This window comes from Protomyctophum bolini (assembly GCF_963924005.1).
Source record: "Protomyctophum bolini genome assembly, chromosome: 24".
NCBI lineage: Eukaryota > Metazoa > Chordata > Actinopteri > Myctophiformes > Myctophidae > Protomyctophum > Protomyctophum bolini.
This window is the reverse complement of record NC_137885.1, coordinates 1,833,461-1,853,837: the sequence shown is the minus strand read 5'-3', so window position 1 is coordinate 1,853,837 and position 20,377 is coordinate 1,833,461. Positions and strand designations below refer to the sequence as shown.

At 45.7% G+C, this 20,377-nt stretch overlaps 1 long non-coding RNA gene across 1 annotated transcript; it reads right to left on the bottom strand.

Annotated features, from left to right (window-relative positions):
- Window positions 1–12,548: 12,548 nt before the first annotated feature.
- On the bottom strand, window positions 12,549–20,068 carry LOC308311942. Its single transcript, XR_013963710.1, has 3 exons — window positions 19,995–20,068; window positions 13,203–13,232; window positions 12,549–12,660 (listed from the first exon to the last, which is right to left on the bottom strand). It is a non-coding gene; the product is annotated as an uncharacterized lncRNA (long non-coding RNA).
- Window positions 20,069–20,377: the final 309 nt, after the last annotated feature.

Genomic DNA, 20,377 nt, shown 5'->3' with positions numbered 1-20,377 from the left:
CTGACTCCTCGGCAGGACGTAGTTTTCATCGGCATTGCCATCAACTCTGTCTCGATGAAAGCTTGCCCCTCCCCGCGGCGGGTGGACGACATCCTAGAGCTTGTCTCCCGTGTCCAAGGGGGTACAGGGGTGACATATGGCCAGCTCCTCAGGTTGCTAGGCATGCTGACGGCGGCATCCACAATCGTGCCCCTGGGGCTTCTTTCTTTGCGCCCTCTACAGAGGTGGACCAACGCCTTGGGCCTCGACCCCAAGAGGCACCAGAAGAGGCTGGTGAGTACATCCAGCCAGTGCCGGCGGTTGCTGGATCCTTGGAAAAAACGGCAAGACCTTTGCCGCGGGGTAGTCTTGGGCTCAATACCCTCCCGCCGGGAGGTTATTGTGACGGATGCGTCCCTCTCAGGCTGGGGGGCCGTGTGGGAACACAGAACTGTCAGAGGGACCTGGGACCCTCAGCGGAGGCAGCAGCACATAAATGTACTCGAGCTCCGTACAGTGTGGCTTGCCCTCAGGCACTTCCTCCCTGCCCTAGAAGGGAAACACGTCCTTGTCAGGACAGACAATACGTCCACTGTTTACCATGTAAACCATCAGGGAGGCGTCAGATCCGAGCAGTCTCTGCTGGAGGCCCAGAGACTCCTTCGGTGGGCGTTCCCTCGCTTGGCGAGTCTCAGAGCGGTGCATCTCCCAGGGCTGAACAACCAGGCTGCAGACCTGCTTTCACGTGGATGCCCTCCTCCGGGGGAATGGAGGCTGAATCCCGCAGTGGTTCGGGAGATATGGAGGAGATTCGGGAAAGCTGGAGTGGACCTGTTCGCCTCGAGCGCGTCGACGCACTGTCCCCAGTGGTTCTCCCTGACCGAACCATCCAGCCCGTTGGGGCAAGACGCACCGGCCCACCCCTGGCCTCGGGACGGTCTGCTGTACGCGTTCCCTCCATTCCCACTAATCAAGCTCACACTGCACAGGATAGCCACAGACGGGCACGCAGTGCTGCTGGTGGCACCATACTGGCCTGGGAGGATTTGGTTCCCCATGATCCAGCAACTCCTCGACGGGACGCCTTGGCCTCTGCCGTCGAGGCAGGATCTCCTCTCTCAAGTAGGGGGCCGCATCTGGCACCCCTGTCCGGACCGACTCAAGCTCCATGTTTGGTCCCTGAAGGGCCGGACCTCCTACTAAACTCCTGTGATCCTTCAGTTGTCCGCACCATACTCGGCGCTAGGGCGCCCTCCACTAGAGCGCTTTATGCGAACAGATGGAAGCTGTTCTCTGGCTGGTGTGAGGAACAATGTGTGGACCCAGCCACGTGCTCTGTCCCGGTGCTGCTCCGCTACCTGCAGACACTACTGGATAAGAGTCTTCAGCCCAATACAGTGAAAGTGTATCTGGCCGCCATTTCAGCCCGGCATGTGCCAGTCGACGGGCGTACCCTGTGGTCTCACCCATGGGTGGGTAGCTTCCTGAAAGGGGCCGTCAGGTTGCACCCCCCACACGTCACCCGAGTGCCTTCATGGGACTTGCCTATGGTGCTGGAAGCCCTGTGCTCAGCACCTTTCGAGCCACTGGAGCAAGCTGACCTCAAGTGGTTATCAGTCAAGACTGCCTTCCTCCTTGCCATCACATCCGCCAAGCGGGTGGGGGAGCTCCATGCCCTGTCAGTAGCTAACGAGTGTGTTAGGTGGGCTGCGGACGGATCTGTGGTCACACTGTGGCCCAACCCCTCTTTTCTCCCCAAGAGGATCTCAGCCTTTCACGTCAACCAGCCAGTCAGGTTGGCGGCTTTCACCCCGCAGCCGGGAGCGGAGGGGCTATTCCCTGCCGCTGGGCTGTGTCCCATCCGGGTCCTGAGGCAGTACATCGCCAGGACGACAGGCTTTCGGAAGTCAGACGCCCTCTTCCTGTGCTATGGAGGACACAGAAAGAGGCGTGCCGTCTCTAAACAACGGCTTTCCCACTGGGTGGTGGACGCAGTTTTGCAGGCCTACAAGCACCGGGGCCTGCCGGCTCCCCCTGTCAGGTGCCACTCAACTCGGAGTGTCTCCACCTCCTGGGCCGCGTTGAGGGGTGTCCCGCTGGCCGATATCTGTGCTGCAGCGACATGGGCCTCTTCGTGCACGTTTGCCCGCTTCTACAGGGTGAATGTGACCACCTCTCACCCTGTGGCGACGGCAGTGCTGTCCGCCTCTTCAACCTGCAACTGAGGTTCGGTGAGTGCAGATTCCTCGTGACCTTGTTGGTATGAGTCATCCAGGTGTTGAAAACACCGCCTCTGGCGGTCAGTAGGTATGTAATAGAACGCAAGTTATCTATATAACTATGGTTCTATGAATACCGGATGACCGCCAGAGTTCATTGTCACTCGGAATCCCGACGAAAAGATTTCATGAGGATGATCCCTGTGGCGTGGGCACCTATATGGGTGGTTCACGCCACAGGTGGTCACGAGTGACAGTGTTGGTATTAATTTTCGACCAATGCGCGAGCGCGTGATGTATATCCAGGTGTTGAAAACACCGCCTCTGGCGGTCATCCGGTATTCATAGAACCATAGTTATATAGATAACTTGCGTTTTCATCCATCCAGGTTTTAATATCGTCTATGCAGTTCATTAGCGGCTCAAATGTGTTATTGTTGGTGGATGTAAGCGTGTATAGGATGTGTTGTTACAGTATGTTCAATGGTTTTCACCTGTTTGAGCACAGTGTGGTTGGAGCCGTTCAAATTCATCTTATTCAGTCCTTTGGAGGTGGTGAAGATGAGGAAGGGCTCCACATCTAGAGAAAATTTGACATCACATTTATTTAGCGTAAAATGCAATGCTTAATTTGTTTGTTTGGGAGAGACAGAACATATTCATGAACACAGAATCATTTATAAAACTACATACAGTAGAGATGAGAAAGCAATGTAAATATTAGAGTTACCAAGAATGATAATTTACAACCGTAGATTGTATTAGACCAATAACACACAATATTAGTACAGAAAGAAACAGATACCTGTTCCTGCCATGTGACATCAGACAAACAAACAATAAGCCAATACAACAATAGAAAATGCAAAAAAAAAAAAACTCTGTATCTATGTATGTTAACCTATTTAGGACTGAGACCAGATTATTTTAAATCATGACAGTTTTCTGGAAAAAAAAGGTTTCTATGTCAGTGGTTTTCAAATTACTTCATGTCAAGGACCCCAACAATTATATGTTATTGGCCGCCGAACCACATCTGAAAATATGTTGTTCCAGGCATCCCGGGTCCCCCCCCCCCCCCCCCCCCCTCCGGAAAGCCCCAAAAAACCTTCTTAGAAATAAAAGTGCGAGATACAGGCCCCAAATTGGCCCTGATAACCAGTTATTCAACACAGAGCACACTAGCCAACAACAGAATAAAAAGGAATTTTGAGAACCGAACAGACGATCTTCTAAAAGATTATAAAATTATATCGGCCTACAGAAAAAATAAAAACCTTAAAGATTATCTAGTACACAGCAAGCTAAAAGAAATCAACACACCAGCACGCCAGGGACCAGAATACTTCAAACCCAAACAATTAGTAAAAAATAGAACCACAAAACGCGTCTTGGAGATTAAACAACAAATAACAGCCAGAACCAGCAACTGCATTTATTTAATCACATGTGAAAAATGTGGTTTACAATATGTCGGAGAGACAGGTAAAACAATAGGTACTAGGCTGGGACGACACAGATACAATATTAACAATGCCAAAAAGACAACCACAAGATTGGTGCAACATTTCATGGCGCACGGCATTGGAGCTCTAAAATGCGCTGGACTTCAACACAATCCTAACTGGACAGTAGGACAAAGACGTTTTAATGAAAAACAGTGGATTAAGAACCTCAACACGGATTTTCCTCGAGGCTTAAACATGCCTAAAATTAGATCTTGAACACTAAAAAACTTAAACTCAGGATTAAACTGGAGAAATCTAAAAGTGATTGGATCAGACTTCCTTCGGATACATGGCGAATGCATTTATTCCTTGCATTGTGCCTACACATGTCGCGACCTGCGGTCGCGACATGTGTAGGCACAGTGCACTGAAATCTTTTAATTCCCCCCTGAGCTAGTACCTGGAAACCGGAGATAAGTCTTTTATAATTATTACTGATTCTCCATTAGAGACATTTGGTCTCTACTAAAACCAAACCACAACTGAAAGAATCCAGAACAATAGAACACACACCCATTGATTCTGATTGGACAGAGTGAAACAATGGCTAAGTAAGCCACACCTATCAAACAAAGCTAATTGGCCAAAGACTATCAGTCACGCCCACCATTAGGAACACATATAAACCAGGGTTTCAGCACAACTAATCATTCTTCTAACAGAATCCTGCCTGAAGAAGGACAATACCAGTCCGAAATAGCTATAGCATGCATCAGAAGAACCAATGGAGAGACCACCGCAGAACCACGGAAGATACATGGCCTGAGGACGGGCCACACCTACGAGACCCTCCACCGGGACGATGGGCTGGAAACCAGCCATATCACCAGGAGAGAATCAACACCATACCGCCGGAAGACAGGCGAGAATTCCACCCTAGACTGGAGGAGCCCTGGTTGAAGAACAGACCCAGGCAGAGATCTCCCCACCAGTCACAGGGAATTCCACACAACCAACGGCCTGACCACAGACCACAGGTCCTCCGGAGACAGAACAAACCTTGGTTGAACAAGAGACAGCAAAACCAGCAGTCAGTACCTCACCCAAGAGCCGGAGAGAGACCTCAACACCAGACCCGATCGGGTCCCGTAAGATACAACACACATACCTACACACACACACACCACACAGAAAGAGGTGACTTCTTAAAAGCCATCAGAACCATGAACAAATTGATCATAAGTACACATCATCTGCAGAATGTAAATTCTTCTAGCAGACCACCAGCGAGTATAGCAAGGAAAACCCTTGAACTCATAAATTTGATAAAACCAGCTCTACCAACGGCTAAAACCACCCTATTACTCGAAGGGATATCCAGACACTGGTGTCACACAACCATCTTAGCCTTAGAAGAACACTACACCACAGTCTTAAACACAACCAAACAAGAGTTAACAGATAACTTAACAGAGGACGAGGAGAAAAAAGCCTTTACCATAACAATCAGATGGGCTAGAAAAAACTTAGGGAAAAGACTAACACATTTGGAGATAAACAAAGCCCAACTTATGATCACACAGCTCAGATCAAATACAACTGTCATTTCTACCCCTCCCCCTCCTACTACTGTCTCTCTGCCTATTCCCACTTTACCCCCACCCCCCCCTCCTACTACTGTCTCTCTGCCTATTCCCACTTTACCCCAACCCCCCCCTCCTACTACTATCTCTCTGCCTATTCCCACTTTACCCCCACCCCCCCCCTCCTCCTCCTTCCTCTGATCCTGATATACCTATGTCCACTCCCCATCGTTCTCCACCAAAACCCCCCCCTTGTGTATCCACTGCCCCTCTCTCCCCACCCTCTCTGACCTCGACCCCCCCCATGTACCCCACCATACTTATCTCCAAGACAATACCACCAACCATAGTACAGGTCCCCCCTAGAACGGATCTATCGGAAGTAGAGTTCCCCTCCCTGACCCTACCACCACAGAAGAGCCCACCACAGAGGCAAACACGAAGTAGTAGAGCCAATCCAAATGGCACGCCAAAACCCCAGAGGACTGACCACAACAGGACGGAACCAACAAAGAAGAAGACTACACAGGACCGGACCCAGGACACAGAAGCAGCCCCAAGGAGGACCAGCACAGACCCAGGAGAGAACCGAGAAAAGGAAACAGATGAACCAGAAATAGACGAGCCAAGGACCCCAGGGGAAGTCTACAAACACATCAACACCGGGAAGAAGAACCTACGTTGGAGACTATACCCAAAGAAAAGCATCCTCATCATAGGAGACTCAAACATGAGCAAACTTCCATCTCTGACACGACCAGATCTGCAAGTGGATTGCTACCCAGGAATGGGCTTCCAACATACGAAGGCCCTACTAGAGAGGACACCGAGAAACACCACTGTAGCCTATTGCATCCTGTCGGTTGGGATAAACGAGAGAGGCCACGCTCCAAAACAAACGCAGAGGGCATTGAGAGAGGCCATCGCAGCAGCACGGAACGCATTCCCAACTGCAAGTATCCATGTCCCTTTAGTCAACTACTCAACTAATTTCTCAATAAAGGATAAGGATAACATGAGAGAGCTAAATCGCAATATTGTTACCTATAGTTACCTCCCTAAATTGGATGAAAGGGAGTTTAAAGTGGTTCCTGATAACGTACATTGGACAACAGAGACAGGCAAAGCAATGCTTGTAAATTGGCTTACTAGTTTAAACTTATAGACCCCATAAACCCAGAAAGGAGGGGGGGCAAGTCAAACATAATTAATCTGTCCCATTACTTCCAGCCAGATCAACACCAGACCGAACTGCTGGAAAAGGGACTTTCATTTGTCCCGACACTGGATATCTATAAACAACAAACCAACAGGTTAAAGAAAGACCTTTCTCAGTATCACCGCAGATTGAAACTAGCTACACACTTTGGAATGGACCAGGGAACGGAGATACTGCCTTTTCGACCAAAATCGAGCTGGGAACCGTCTGAGAATTTAATCCCAAGCAGTCTTAAACGACTGATGCAGAAGGACATGAATACGGTAACACGCATACCGGGACACATTAAGGAAAAAGATAATCTCACAATAGAACAAACCAGGGCACTTAGGGAACTAATCAACAACAAACAAATCATTATCAAACCAGCAGACAAAGGCTCCTGCATAGTAATTATGGATAGACACCAATACCTTTTAGAAGGTGAGAGACAGCTCAACAATCAGGACCATTATAGGCAATTAGACCAACCCATTTACATGCAGACAGCTACGAAGGCCATAGCCATCATAAACAGACTTAAGGACAAAAGGCACATAAACGCCAAACAACATCAATACTTAATAGGACAGGATAGCCCACGGGCTAGGATATTTTATCTTTTACCAAAAATACACAAAAGCCCGGATTCATGGACAATACCATATGAAATTCCACCCGGGAGACCAATTGTGTCGGACTGTGGCAGTGAGACGTATCAGACAGCAGAGTTTATTGAATATTTCCTGAACCCACTGTCGATAAAACACCCCAGTTTTATAAAAGACACTTACGATTTTGTGGACAAAATTAAAGCTATTAAAGTAGGAAAGGAGGCCCTTCTATTTTCAATAGATATAGACAGCCTCTACACAAACATTGAAACAGAATCAGGACTACAAGCAGTCAGGGAAGTCTTTAGTAAATACCCAGACACAAGTCGACCAGAGGAGGAATTACTCCAATTACTAGACTTAGATCTAACCCAGAATGATTTTTCCTTTAACAACAAATTATTTTTACAAATCAAAGGCACGGCCATGGGAAAGAGATTTGCACCATCTTATGCAAACATTTACATGAGCATATGGGAACAGACTGCACTAGAAAAATGCAGACTTAAACCGACACATTACTATAGGTTTCTAGATGATATATTTGGAATATGGGAACATAGCCAAGAAGAATTCCAGGAATTTATTGATGTTTTAAATAGCCATCATAGATCCATAACGATAAAATATGTGACACACACAGAAAGGATTGACTTTCTTGATGTAACAATCTTCAAGGGCCCAAACTTTAACACAAATGGGAAACTAGACTTAAAAGTATTCTTTAAAGAAACAGACACTCACGCCCTATTACACAAAACGTCATTCCACCCGACACACTCCTACACAGGAATAGTCAAATCACAACTACTAAGATTCCATAGGATTTGCACGCAAAGAAGTGATTTCAAAATAGCTTGTAAAACTCTATTTAATGCCCTCAGACTAAGAGGATACACTAGGACCTTCCTCCGGAAAGCCCAAAAAACCTTCTTAGAAATAAAAGTGCGAGATACAGGCCCCAAATTGGCCCTGATAACCAGTTATTCAACACAGAGCACACTAGCCAACAACAGAATAAAAAGGAATTTTGAGAACCGAACAGACGATCTTCTAAAAGATTATAAAATTATATCGGCCTACAGAAAAAATAAAAACCTTAAAGATTATCTAGTACACAGCAAGCTAAAATAAATCAACACACCAGCACGCCAGGGACCAGAATACTTCAAACCCAAACAATTAGTAAAACATAGAACCACAAAACGCGTCTTGGAGATTAAACAACAAATAACAGCCAGAACCAGCAACTGCATTTATTTAATCACATGTGAAAAATGTGGTTTACAATATGTCGGAGAGACAGGTAAAACAATAGGTACTAGGCTGGGACGACACAGATACAATATTAACAATGCCAAAAAGACAACCACAAGATTGGTGCAACATTTCATGGCGCACGGCATTGGAGCTCTAAAATGCGCTGGACTTCAACACAATCCTAACTGGACAGTAGGACAAAGACGTTTTAATGAAAAACAGTGGATTAAGAACCTCAACACGGATTTTCCTCGAGGCTTAAACATGCCTAAAATTAGATCTTGAACACTAAAAAACTTAAACTCATGATTAAACTGGAGAAATCTAAAAGTGATTGGATCAGACTTCCTTCGGATACATGGCGAATGCATTTATTCCTTGCATTGTGCCTACACATGTCGCGACCTGCGGTCGCGACATGTGTAGGCACAGTGCACTGAAATCTTTTAAATCCCCCCCCAGAAGCAAAGATATGACTTCAAAATGTTCGCTCTCAAATAATATATATTCAAAGATGTGCGCCAGATTTTCATGATTTTTCAAAAATAGCAGATCTACAATGTCTTAGCGTGGCACTCGGTGCCGCGCTATGAGCTTATAGATCTGCTATTTTTCAATAGAAGTTCAAAATTATGCTTAAAACACCCAAAGGGGTTCTCGTGCTGAATGAGTTAAAATAGACAAAAATAACAGTTACAAAGAGATTGACAAAAAGAGACAACAAAAAGATTCATAAATGAATAAAAATAACCAACTCAGAGAGACGTCAGACTCAGGCCTCCTAAGGTACTGCGTATAGCAGCAAACCCGTTTCCCCAAAAGGTTTTGAGTTTATGCAGTATCTTCAGTAGTATAGCAGCTGGTTCTCAAGTGCACAGCATTACGTGCTGCTACCTAACTGCTTTCAGGAAGCACTACTTAAGTTGGTTCTCAAGAGCACAGCATTACGAGTCTTCTTATCTGGCTTCGGGAAAACACCTCCTGGATGAATGAACTTAGAAGCAAAACAATTTCCTGAAAGCCTTCTTAGCTTCAGTCTACTGTCGTACGCAGCAGTTTGTAAGAGGGATCTGGGACGATCTGGGACGCTACCCTTCGAAGCGAAGGGTGTTACCCACTGATACTGATGTCGACAGGTTATTGATCTGACAGAGACAGCAGCGCAACATGAAACCAATGCTTATAAAAAGTACTATCACGGATGATCCAATCATCTTATAAAAAGTTTGTTTCATTTAAAAGTTTCATCAGTATTTATATTTAAACAAGATGAAGAAAGTCCTCACTCCCCACACAGTGACAGCAGCTGTTGTGCTCGACAGACAGACAGACAGACAGACAAACAGACAGACAGACAGACAGACAGACAGACAGACAGACAGTAAACTATTTAACAGTGTTGGCCGCTCGGCGTGGTGCTATTTTGTGCTATTCATTTTGGGATACCCAGGCCCCTAAAAAGAGAGGCAGGCACACATTCCACTTGAATTGGATTTCAATACTTTATAATAAAAACAAAATAATAATAATAATATATATATATATATATATTCTTTTTTATATTTTTCGGGGGCCACCCTAGTCGGGGGCCCCGGGCTGCAACCCACCCTAGCCCAACGGTAAGTCCGCCTCTGGCTATACGATCTCATAGCTCGGCACATAGTGCCGCGCTATGAGCTTGTATAATGTACGTATATCTGCTATTCTTGGAATAGACAACCAATGTGCTTTCAGTGCTTTGAGCTCCACTGTTTCCTACCAGATGTGGACCTGCAGATGGTGGGGTCATCAGGGCTGAGCTGGTAACCCTCCACACAGAGACAGTGGAAGCTGCCCTGTGTGTTGTTGCAGTGCTGGGTGCAGGGATAGCTGCTACACTCATCTACGTCCACACACGTCTTCCCATCGTCCTTCAGACGGAAGTCGCTGGGACAAGTGCACTGTAAGGAGACAGGAACAGAGCGTGATGCTGACCAGGTGTTTCATCAGTGTCTCGGTGGAATCTGTGTCAAATGGCGCTGTTGATTCCATACCTTGAAGCCTATCTTGAGGTCTTTACAGCTGAGCTGGGAGGAGCAGCCACTCAGCTCGCTGTTCAGACACTCGTTAACAGAGCAGCTGCTGAGCTCATCAGAGCCGTCGCCACAGTCGTCCTTGCCGTCACACAGCAATGTCTCCTGGACACAGTTCCCGTTGTGACAGACATAGGCTGGGTGATGATCACATTTCTTCTCTGTTGGAGTGGAAACTTAGAGAAAGGAGGAGAGAGGGAAGAGCAATGGAAGCAGAGGAGGTTTAGATTAATGTGATTCTGATCGTGTAAAAGTTTACGACACAAAGTCTTCATTGCTGGAATGTATTTGGAGATGTTAGAGGTCCACTCATAGCTGTGTGTGTGTGTGTGTGTGTGTGTGTGTGTGTGTGTGTGTGTGTGTGTGTGTGTGTGTGTGTGTGTGTGTGTGTGTGTGTGTGTGTGTGTGTGTGTGTGTGTGTGTGTGTGTGTGTGTGTGTGTGTGTGTGTGTGTGTGTGTGTGCGTGCGTGCGCGCGTGTGTGCGTGCATGTGTGCGTGCGTGCGTCTTACCTGGGTTATTACAGTGAGCCTCATCTGAGTTGTCGCGACAGTCATCCCATCCGTTACACTCCCAACGCTTGGGGATGCATCGTTTATTTTGACACATGAACTGGTCGCTGCGGCACGCTGAGACACAGGAAGTAGTTGTTTAGGTCAATCCATTATTATAGAATAAGAGCAAAAAGCCAGTTCTATAGTTATGTCTATGGATGATGTTTGACGTTCTCTTATTAACGTATCTGTTTATTAATTTAATGTGTGACTGATATCTTCAATATCCTACCTTGTAATATAGAATAGTGTATTCTCTATTGTTTACATAAGACCTTGATGGAAACAATCCATCCAGTCCACTTTTTGTGTTTGACTGTACTCGTGCTGTTTGCATTTCTGTCTAATATTATTCAATCAATCAATCAATCAATCAATCAATCAATCAATCAATATTGATATATCTCTCCACAACGTATAATATGTATAGGGAATGACCCCATGCACCTCACATGAGAGTATTTCTTTAAGACACACCAGTAGTTCTGACATGCACAGGTACAGTATGTACAGTATAAGAGACAGGAGTATAAGAGACAGGAGTTTGACAGCCATCTATTCCACTACACTGAGCAGCAAAGAGAGCGTGTGTGTGTGTGTGTGTGTGTGTGTGTGTGTGTGTGCGTGCGTGCGTGCGTGCGTGCGTACATGCGTGCTCGCGTGCGGGCATCTTACCTATACAGTGAGCCTCATCTGAGTTGTCGCGACAGCCATTGGCTCCGTCACACTCCCAACTCTTGTAGATGCATCGTTTATTTTGACACATAAACTGGTCGCTGCGGCACGCTGAGACACAGGAAGTAGTTGTTTAGGTCAATCCATTATTATAGATTAAGAGCAAAAAGCCAGTTCTATAGTTATGTCTATGGATAATGTTTGACGTTCTCTTATTAATGTATCTGTTTATTAATTTAATGTGTGACTGATATCTTCAATATCCTACCTTGTAATATAGAATAGTGTATTCTCTATTGTTTACATAAGACCTTGATGGAAACAATCCATCCAGTCCACATCACTTTTTGTGTTTGACTGTACTCGTGCTGTTTGTATTTCTGTCTAATATTATATTAAATCAATCAATCAATCAATCAATCAATCAATCAATCAATCAATCAATATTGATATATCTTTCCACAACGTATGATATGTATGGGGAATGACCCCACTTCACATGAGACGTGGGTATTTCTTTAAGACACACCAGTAGTTATGACATGCACAGGTACAGTATAGGTACAGTATATACTGTAAGAGACAGGAGTTTGACAGCCATCTATTCCACTACACTGAGCAGCAAAGAGAGCGTGTGTGTGCGTGTACGTGCGTGTGCGTTTCTTACTTGGGTCTTTGCAGCAGTGGTCGTGACAGTCGAACTCTCCGTCACACTCCCACGATCTCTGGATGAGACAGCGGCCGTTGGCACAGCGGAACTGGTTGGAGCCACATGGTGGATACTCTGGAACAGGAAGTATAGAGCTTGACATTGTGTGTGAAATATGTTTGAAACGTTTTAACAAGATCTCGCATTAGGCACAACATATTTTCCTATCTGTCTGAGACCAAATTAATTCATATCCATATTCATTCAGTATGAGAAGCGTCCACTCACCACACTCCTTGGGCTCATCTGAGCCGTCACCACAGTCGTCGTCATGGTCGCACACAAAGCTCTTGGGGACACATATTTTGTTTTGACACAGGAACTCTTCGCTGTCACACGTGCTGTTGAACACTGAGGCACAGGAAGTAGTTGTTGGGATATCATTACACAATAAGAGGAAAAAGCGACAGTTCTATCGACAGTTATGCGTGAAGTTCATTTATGAATGTCTGTGTTTATTATTGTCAATACCACACCTGGGATATATCGTTAACCTCTTATTTCCATATTTCAACTTTTTTCCCTGCTTGTTCCTATATATCCGATCTACAAGCACACAACGCAATAAAGTATAAACAGTGAAAATAGCAGATTTACAAGCCCACAATGTGAGCTTGTGGATCTACTATTTTCCTATCTATTAGGGCTTGTAAGTTTTGGTCTCTGTAACGCATCGCAACATCGCATCGCATGTAGATCGGCTATTTTAGCTATTTAAAAATAAATCAAAATAAACATATATAAGTGAAAGTTTTATGAATATCTAACCAACCAATGCAAATGTATTAACAATATATTGTGAATGAATAATAACTACAGTGGATCCATTGGACAACAACAACAACAACAACAACAACAATAATAATAATAATAATAATGTGTTCTTTGTTTACCTGTTGTGTTGTGTGATTCAGTCTGGAGAGCTGAGGAGAAAAATATCAGAATAAATGAGTTCCACTGTAACAGAGAACATGGATCGTCTCTACTAATACATTCTGCTTGGGTCTAGTTGTGGTTTATCTGTTGCACCAAATGCACTGGAGAAAAATAGTTCATTTGGCAGCCATTATGCAAGCGTAATGAAGTTGACCTACTTTTGAACCTATTTCAGGTAAGATTTCACTATTTGAATATTATATTAAGCATTGCAATTGATTTTTGTATACTGTATACTGTAAGGTTTGCCCTTACAGGTCAAAATGTCCTCATTTAAGTCCTCATTGTGTTTCCTTAAATTTAGAATTTTAGACTTGTTCTTTAGAACACTGTTTTCCAAATTGCGGGTCGGGACCCATTTGTGGGTCATGGACACATTGTTATGGGTCCCTTTATGTTTTGTTTCCTACATTTTGTTTTTAATTATTACTATTTCAGGACATTAAAAAAAAAGAAAATCCCAAAAAGCTAAAAGTTTCATGAATTAAAGACAAATTAAATGTTGACGTAATGTCATGAAGAAATCAAAGAAAGAATAACAAAGAAATTCCATAAATTAGAAAACAAGTGTTTAGGTAGTAGGCCTAGTGCAAATAGCCAATCTACAAGCTCACAATGCGGCGCGAAGCCACATGTTGTGAGCTTGTAGATCGGCTATTTTAACTGTGTTGGGGAGGGGAGATTTTTGGGTCACGGGCTAAAAAGGTTTGGGAAACACTGGTTTAGAAGAAAACCTCTTTATTGCATACGGACGGTAACTATTAATTTATTTCAGTAAGTGGACCCTGGCCATTTTAACCCATTTAGACCTGAGCTCGATTCTAAAAAATATCTTCTAAATCATGACAGTTTTCTGAAAATCTATGTTTCTATGTCAGTGGTGCAACCTTTTTCATGTCAAGGACCCCCAGAATTATCTGTATTTGGCTGCGGAGCAGACACCCATCTGAAAATATGTTGTTCCAGCGAAAGCAAAGATTTGAGTTAAAAAACATTCGCTCTGAAAGAATACATTCAACGAGCTTGTACATCTGCTATTTTTCAACAGCTAAATAATACCATAATGCTAAACGCATTTAGACCTGAGGACGATTCGACAAATGCCTTGACATTGACATCCTGACATTTTTCTGAAAGACACATGTTTCTGTCAGTCGTTCTCAAACATTTTCATGTCAAGGACCCCCAAAAATATATGTAACTGGCCGCCGATCCCCATCTGAAAATATGTTGTTCCAGAGACACCCCCAGAAGCAAAGATTTGAGTTAAAAAACTTTCATTCTGAAAGAATATATTATATTCAAAGATTTGCGCCACATTTTCACGATTAAAAGAAAATAGAAGATCTACAAGCTCGTAGCGCAGCACTCGGCTATTTTGTGAAGCCACCAAGGAACTCGGGACTTCCTGAAAGTTCATATAATGTTGTGGCGCTGTCATTGGGCCCAAAAAAAACCCATGTATTTGGGCCCAACTTCACCTAGACTGTATTACCTTAATAAACATGAATACTTTCTGCTTCCGCAGTCACTAGTTTAACGTCTCATTTCTCATGTCATAATATTATTTTTGGAAAATGATGGTCCCATTTATTAAATGAATGACCATAAAGTCACGTATGTTCTGAGGGGCGTGGCTACCGTTACAGTCCATGATCGGGAGCCACCCCCCGTTCGAGTCAAAATAAAAACCAACGAAGAAGAAGGGGGGAAGTCCCGCCTCGTTGTCTGGGCCATGCAGCCAATGGCCAGCTGGGCCCAAACGGATCTATAAAGATGGCGATTTACAATACAAGGACTGACTGGCTTCATTTTACGTCCATATCAGACCCAGAGAACAGTTTGTCCATATTTTTTTTACAGTCTATGACCCAGGTAGAGCCTTGAGAAGCAGAGCTTCTCAACCTTGACTGTTCCACAACCAGAGGAGCTTCTCTACAGATGATAGCTTTAATGGAGTCTAATCACCACAACTCTGCATAACAACAGTGTTCTACAGAATCACAATAGCGATTCTGAGATTATTCATGTTACTTATTTTCTGAGCCATGCAAATAAACAACAACCCACTCTGACCGGAGAGGGAGAGATTCATGCGTCCCGTCACGTGCGTAAAGCTAAACCAGAAACAGGACAGTCACTGCATCAGCAAGGAGGTGTGGGGGGGGGGGGGGGTGGGGGTGACGTGCGTCCATGCAGTCAAACATAAACACATTATTATTTAAAAAAATAAACACCCAGTCGCGCATCAGCTAACTTGCCGATATTGCTTAATTCTTATATGCGCTGGACATGATCAGCAGTGGAAAGAGCAAGGTGCTGGAGCAATCTGTGTTATTCTAAAACCTTTTTAATAAACATGGTTAATATGACATAATGATGGTATTAGTGTGATTTCTTCATTCAGAGCATGCCGACACATTACACACAGCATAAGAGAGGTGATGGAGGAATTGGTGTAAATGTATGACAGCTATAATTTCAATAAACACGGTTATGACATTGCGTTGTAGACACTAGTGTAAGTGTAGGTTCTCCCGTAGTAGAAAGGGCTGCGACGGAGAGCAGGTTTATGTATCGAGCACTGATCCATTTCCGGTTGCCGTAGCCGACTGCCGTATCCGTCGTTGCTTAAAGTCGCTAATAGTGGATTAGCGACACAGATGCAGTTAGGTTCTTAATTAAGGGCGCGTTCTGAATGCAATGCAAACTAATAGGCGAGTGCGTTCCGGTACACTATGCAAAGGGAAGGAATGACTTCTGTCCGTCACAATAACCAATCCTACAATTCGAATTATGTACACACGCACGGCAGAGCAAAAAATATGATATGGGGAAAACAATTGAAAATATATGTCATGGATGTAGACAGATCGGAACCCAAGTGCAGAGTAACAACAAACAAGTAGTAGATAAGTAGATAATAAAGTATTTAATAAAGAATAAGAATAATCTTACACTGAAGTAGTAGGCAGGAATGGTAATTGCAGAATGACAATGCAGTCAAAACAGGAATCCACAGACAACAGGCAACCATGACATCAAACTATGAACTGACAATGAGTGTTTGTGAAGAGTCCAGTTTTATAGGAGCAGGTTGATTGGCAAAGTGTTCACAGGTGGGCTGACGAGGGAGTTGAAGACAGGTGTGTAAATGGGACTGCAGTGTGGTGGAAATGAATGTGGGAGTGGCCATGGTGGAGTCACAGACTGAGGGGGAGAGAGAATGTGACAGTACCCCCCTCTCAAGGGACGGATTCCAGACGTCCCACAACCTTAATGAGGGATGAGCAGGGTGGGTGGAGGGGGTCTGGAGGAGGGACACCGGGGCCGGGCAGGTGGTCTCAGGGGGGCGGCCAGAATAATGGACCAGGGCTGAGCGGGTGATGTCTGGAGGACGGGCGGGAGGCCGGGTCGTGGCAGAACAGGCGACCTCTGGAGGACGGCCGGGACGATGGCCAGAGGCAGAGCTGCTGACTTCAGGGGGACGGCGTGGAGGTCGAGACGAGGCTGACAGGACGTCATCTGGAAGGCGTCCTGGAGGCCGAGACGAGGCAGAGGTGTTGTCTGGGGGACGACCGGGAGGCAGAGACGAGGCGTAGTGGTCGTCTGGCGGACGACCGGGAGGCCGAGACGAGGCGTAGTGGTCGTCTGGCGGACGACCGGGAGGCCGAGACAAGGCAGGAGACCCTTTGGCCGAAGGCAGGGATGTCACAGGCTCAGGAGGCGACGCTGGAGGTGCTGCAGGCGACGCAGGAGGTGCTGCAGGCTCTGGAGGCGATGCCGGAGGTGCTGCAAGCAGAGGTAACGCCGGAGGTGCTGCAGGTTCTGGAGGCGATGCCGGAGGTGCTGCAGGCAGAGGCGACGCCGAAGGTGCTGCAGGCTCGGGAGGCGATGTTGCAGGAACCAGGGCTGCAGCGGAAACAGGAGCCGGGACGCAGCAGGAGCTGGAGCTGGGCTGCAGCAGGAGCCGGGGCTGCAGAAGGAGCTGCAGGAGCCGGGCTGAAGCGGGCGGAGCCGCAGGAACAAGGGCTGCAGGAGGAGGAGACGAAGCTGCAGGCAGGACTACAGGCAGAGGAGACGAGGCTGCAGGCGGAACTGCAGGCGTAGGAGACGAGGCTGCAGGCGGAGCTGCAGGCGGTGCTGCAGGCGGTGCTGCAGGCGGTGCTGCAGGCGCTGGGGCTGCAGGCGGTGCTGCAGGCGGTGCTGCAGGCGCTGGGGCTGCAGGTGGAGCTGCAGGCGCTGGGGCTGCAGGCGGTGCTGCAGGCGGTGCTGCAGGCGCTGCAGGCGGAGCTGCAGGCGCTGAGGGCTGCAGGCGCTGGGGCTGCAGGCGGTGCTGCAGGCGCTGGGGCTGCAGGCGGAGCTGCAGGCGCTGGGGCTGCAGGCGGTGCTGCAGGCGGTGCTGCAGGCGCTGAGGCTGCAGGCGGAGCTGCAGGCGCTGGGGCTGCAGGCGGTGCTGCAGGCGGTGCTGCAAGAAACAGGTCTGGAGCAGCCGGAGCTGGGGCTGCAAAAGCTGGGGGCTGCCTGGAGATGGCTGGCCGGGTGGGCTTGGTGCCTTGGCGATCCAGGGAGACCCTGCCCCATTTGTTGGCACTACGGGGACCTCCCAGAGCTAGGCGGGTGCCCAGAAATGGTTCCTTGACATGAACAGGCTCGGGATAAACAGGTATCTTCACACGGCTGCGAAAATATGTAAACAAGTCCACATACTCAGACTCCGCAGTATTCTGCTCAACAGGGCTGCTGGGTTGCAGACTCACAACTCCAACCCGTATAGTGTGGGGAGCTGGCTGGGGAGCAGGAAGCAATCCGGTCTCAAAGTCATTAAGCCTCCCACGGACAACATTCAAATGAGGAACAAAATGGCTAACCCATGGCTTCTCTTTGAACCACTGCTGGTGGGTAGAAATCTGCCATTGAAGTTCAACACGCTGGTTAGGTGGTGAGGCAATGAGCTGATTAACCACAATTTCAAAATCCACCACCTTCTTCTTAAAATGCTGTAACTCTGCTGGGTTCATTTTTATGGTCAGTTCATACTGTCATGGATGTAGACAGATCGGAACCCAAGTGCAGAGTAACAACAAACAAGTAGTAGATAAGTAGATAATAAAGTATTTAATAAAGAATAAGAATAATCTTACACTGAAGTAGTAGGCAGGAATGGTAATTGCAGAATGACAATGCAGTCAAAACAGGAATCCACAGACAACAGGCAACCATGACATCAAACTATGAACTGACAATGAGTGTTTGTGAAGAGTCCAGTTTTATAGGAGCAGGTTGATTGGCAAAGTGTTCACAGGTGGGCTGACGAGGGAGTTGAAGACAGGTGTGTAAATGGGACTGCAGTGTGGTGGAAATGAATGTGGGAGTGGCCATGGTGGAGTCACAGACTGAGGGGGAGAGAGAATGTGACAATATATACCGGTATATTTTTTTCATTCTAATTCTAATTTGAATCGACTTGTGTTAATGAAATTGATGCAACAATGCATCGATTTTTAAATGAATGAGACGTTTTATTTGTATTTTACAAATGCGTGCGCTCGTGCATGTGTGCACGTGCACACACACACACACACACACACACACACACACACGCGCGCAGGCACACACACACACACACACACACACACACACACACACATGCACACATGCACACACAATTCAATTAAATTAAATTAAATTCAATTGGCTGCAGGATGGTTAAAGGGATATTTCACTTTCAAACATAGGTCTACCCCAGACAGTATTTAACCTGTCAATTCAATATTTTGATATTTGATGTGCATTTTATCCTTATTACTTCAAACAAGATAAAAACAACAATTAATTGTCCCTCTAATTCTAGTTCATGAGGGGCTGTGTTTTTTCAATTAAACCTTTTATTTATTTATAGAAAGAAAATGCATGGCCCCTGACGTATTACAGTATTCAGTCACCTGAAACAAGGACGGATGTTTTAGATGAATCCATCATGGTATTCAAATTTGAGTTTGAAATTACAATTAGTGTTTGTAATTGAGGGGGGCGTGTCTGATACAATCAAATATCAAAATTATGAATCGAGCATCTCACATTGAAAGTCTGAAATGTCCCTTTAATGAGTCATGCTAATGACTGCTAATGATTTGTGGCCATATTATTGTAAAGTGTTACCAAATAATGTATAGTTTCTATCGTCACTGTTGGGAATAGTAATTGACAATACCAATTTTGATGAGGCAGTGTGCATTATTATTATTATTTTTTAAATTAACATTTTGGAGTTATTTCTCCCCGACAGCAGAGATATCATAATAAATGTCCTATAGATCTAATATCTAGCTAGACGTCATGAACATGCTTCCTGCATACCCCAGGGACATGCAGAGAGTGTTAGAGGGGCAGGGGCTGAAATCCCGTAAGAGGGCACTTTTGGACAAAAATAGCGAAAATAGCAGATCTACAAGCTCACAACGCGTCGCACCGCGACACGTTGAGAGCTTGTATATCAGCTTTTTTTGGGGTGCAACCCAGCACTCTTTAGCTAGTGGATTTCAAAACAAATATGTTCAAGTTCAGGAGACTTTGTAAAAGAAAAACAATTCTCCTGAATGCGCTGCCTTCCAGCATGTTGGAAAGGAAAAGAGTTGCATTTGCATTTCTTTCACCACAGAAAGGGCAGTTATTTTACAGACGGGCAAAAGGGCAGGGGCTGAAGCCCCCTTTGATGTCTATGTGTGCACGTCCCATGCCAGACCCACCTGTGGTGTCCACCTGGCTGCTGAGTCCTGCCTCTTCAGTGGCTAAGGCTGGGTTAGTGGTCACAGCATCCTCCTTGGCCCTTCCACCTTAGGATATTGTCAATAGTATTGTCACTTTTCACACATCTAACATGATCTCGCACCGGCATTTTTCTCTTCTTGACTCTTATCTTTTCTGATGTGTTTCTCACATGTGTTCTTTGTAGATTAAACTACGGTCAAAATGAACATAAGAGGACGTCGTCTGGTACTAGAATGCTTGAATTTTATATAGGCAAAAAATGGTACAGAATAATGCAATGAATTAGTTTGGTTAGTCAATTTGGCACATACGGCCATACTAGGCTGAGCCTTTCTTTTTCTCAATGTAAAAAACAACAACA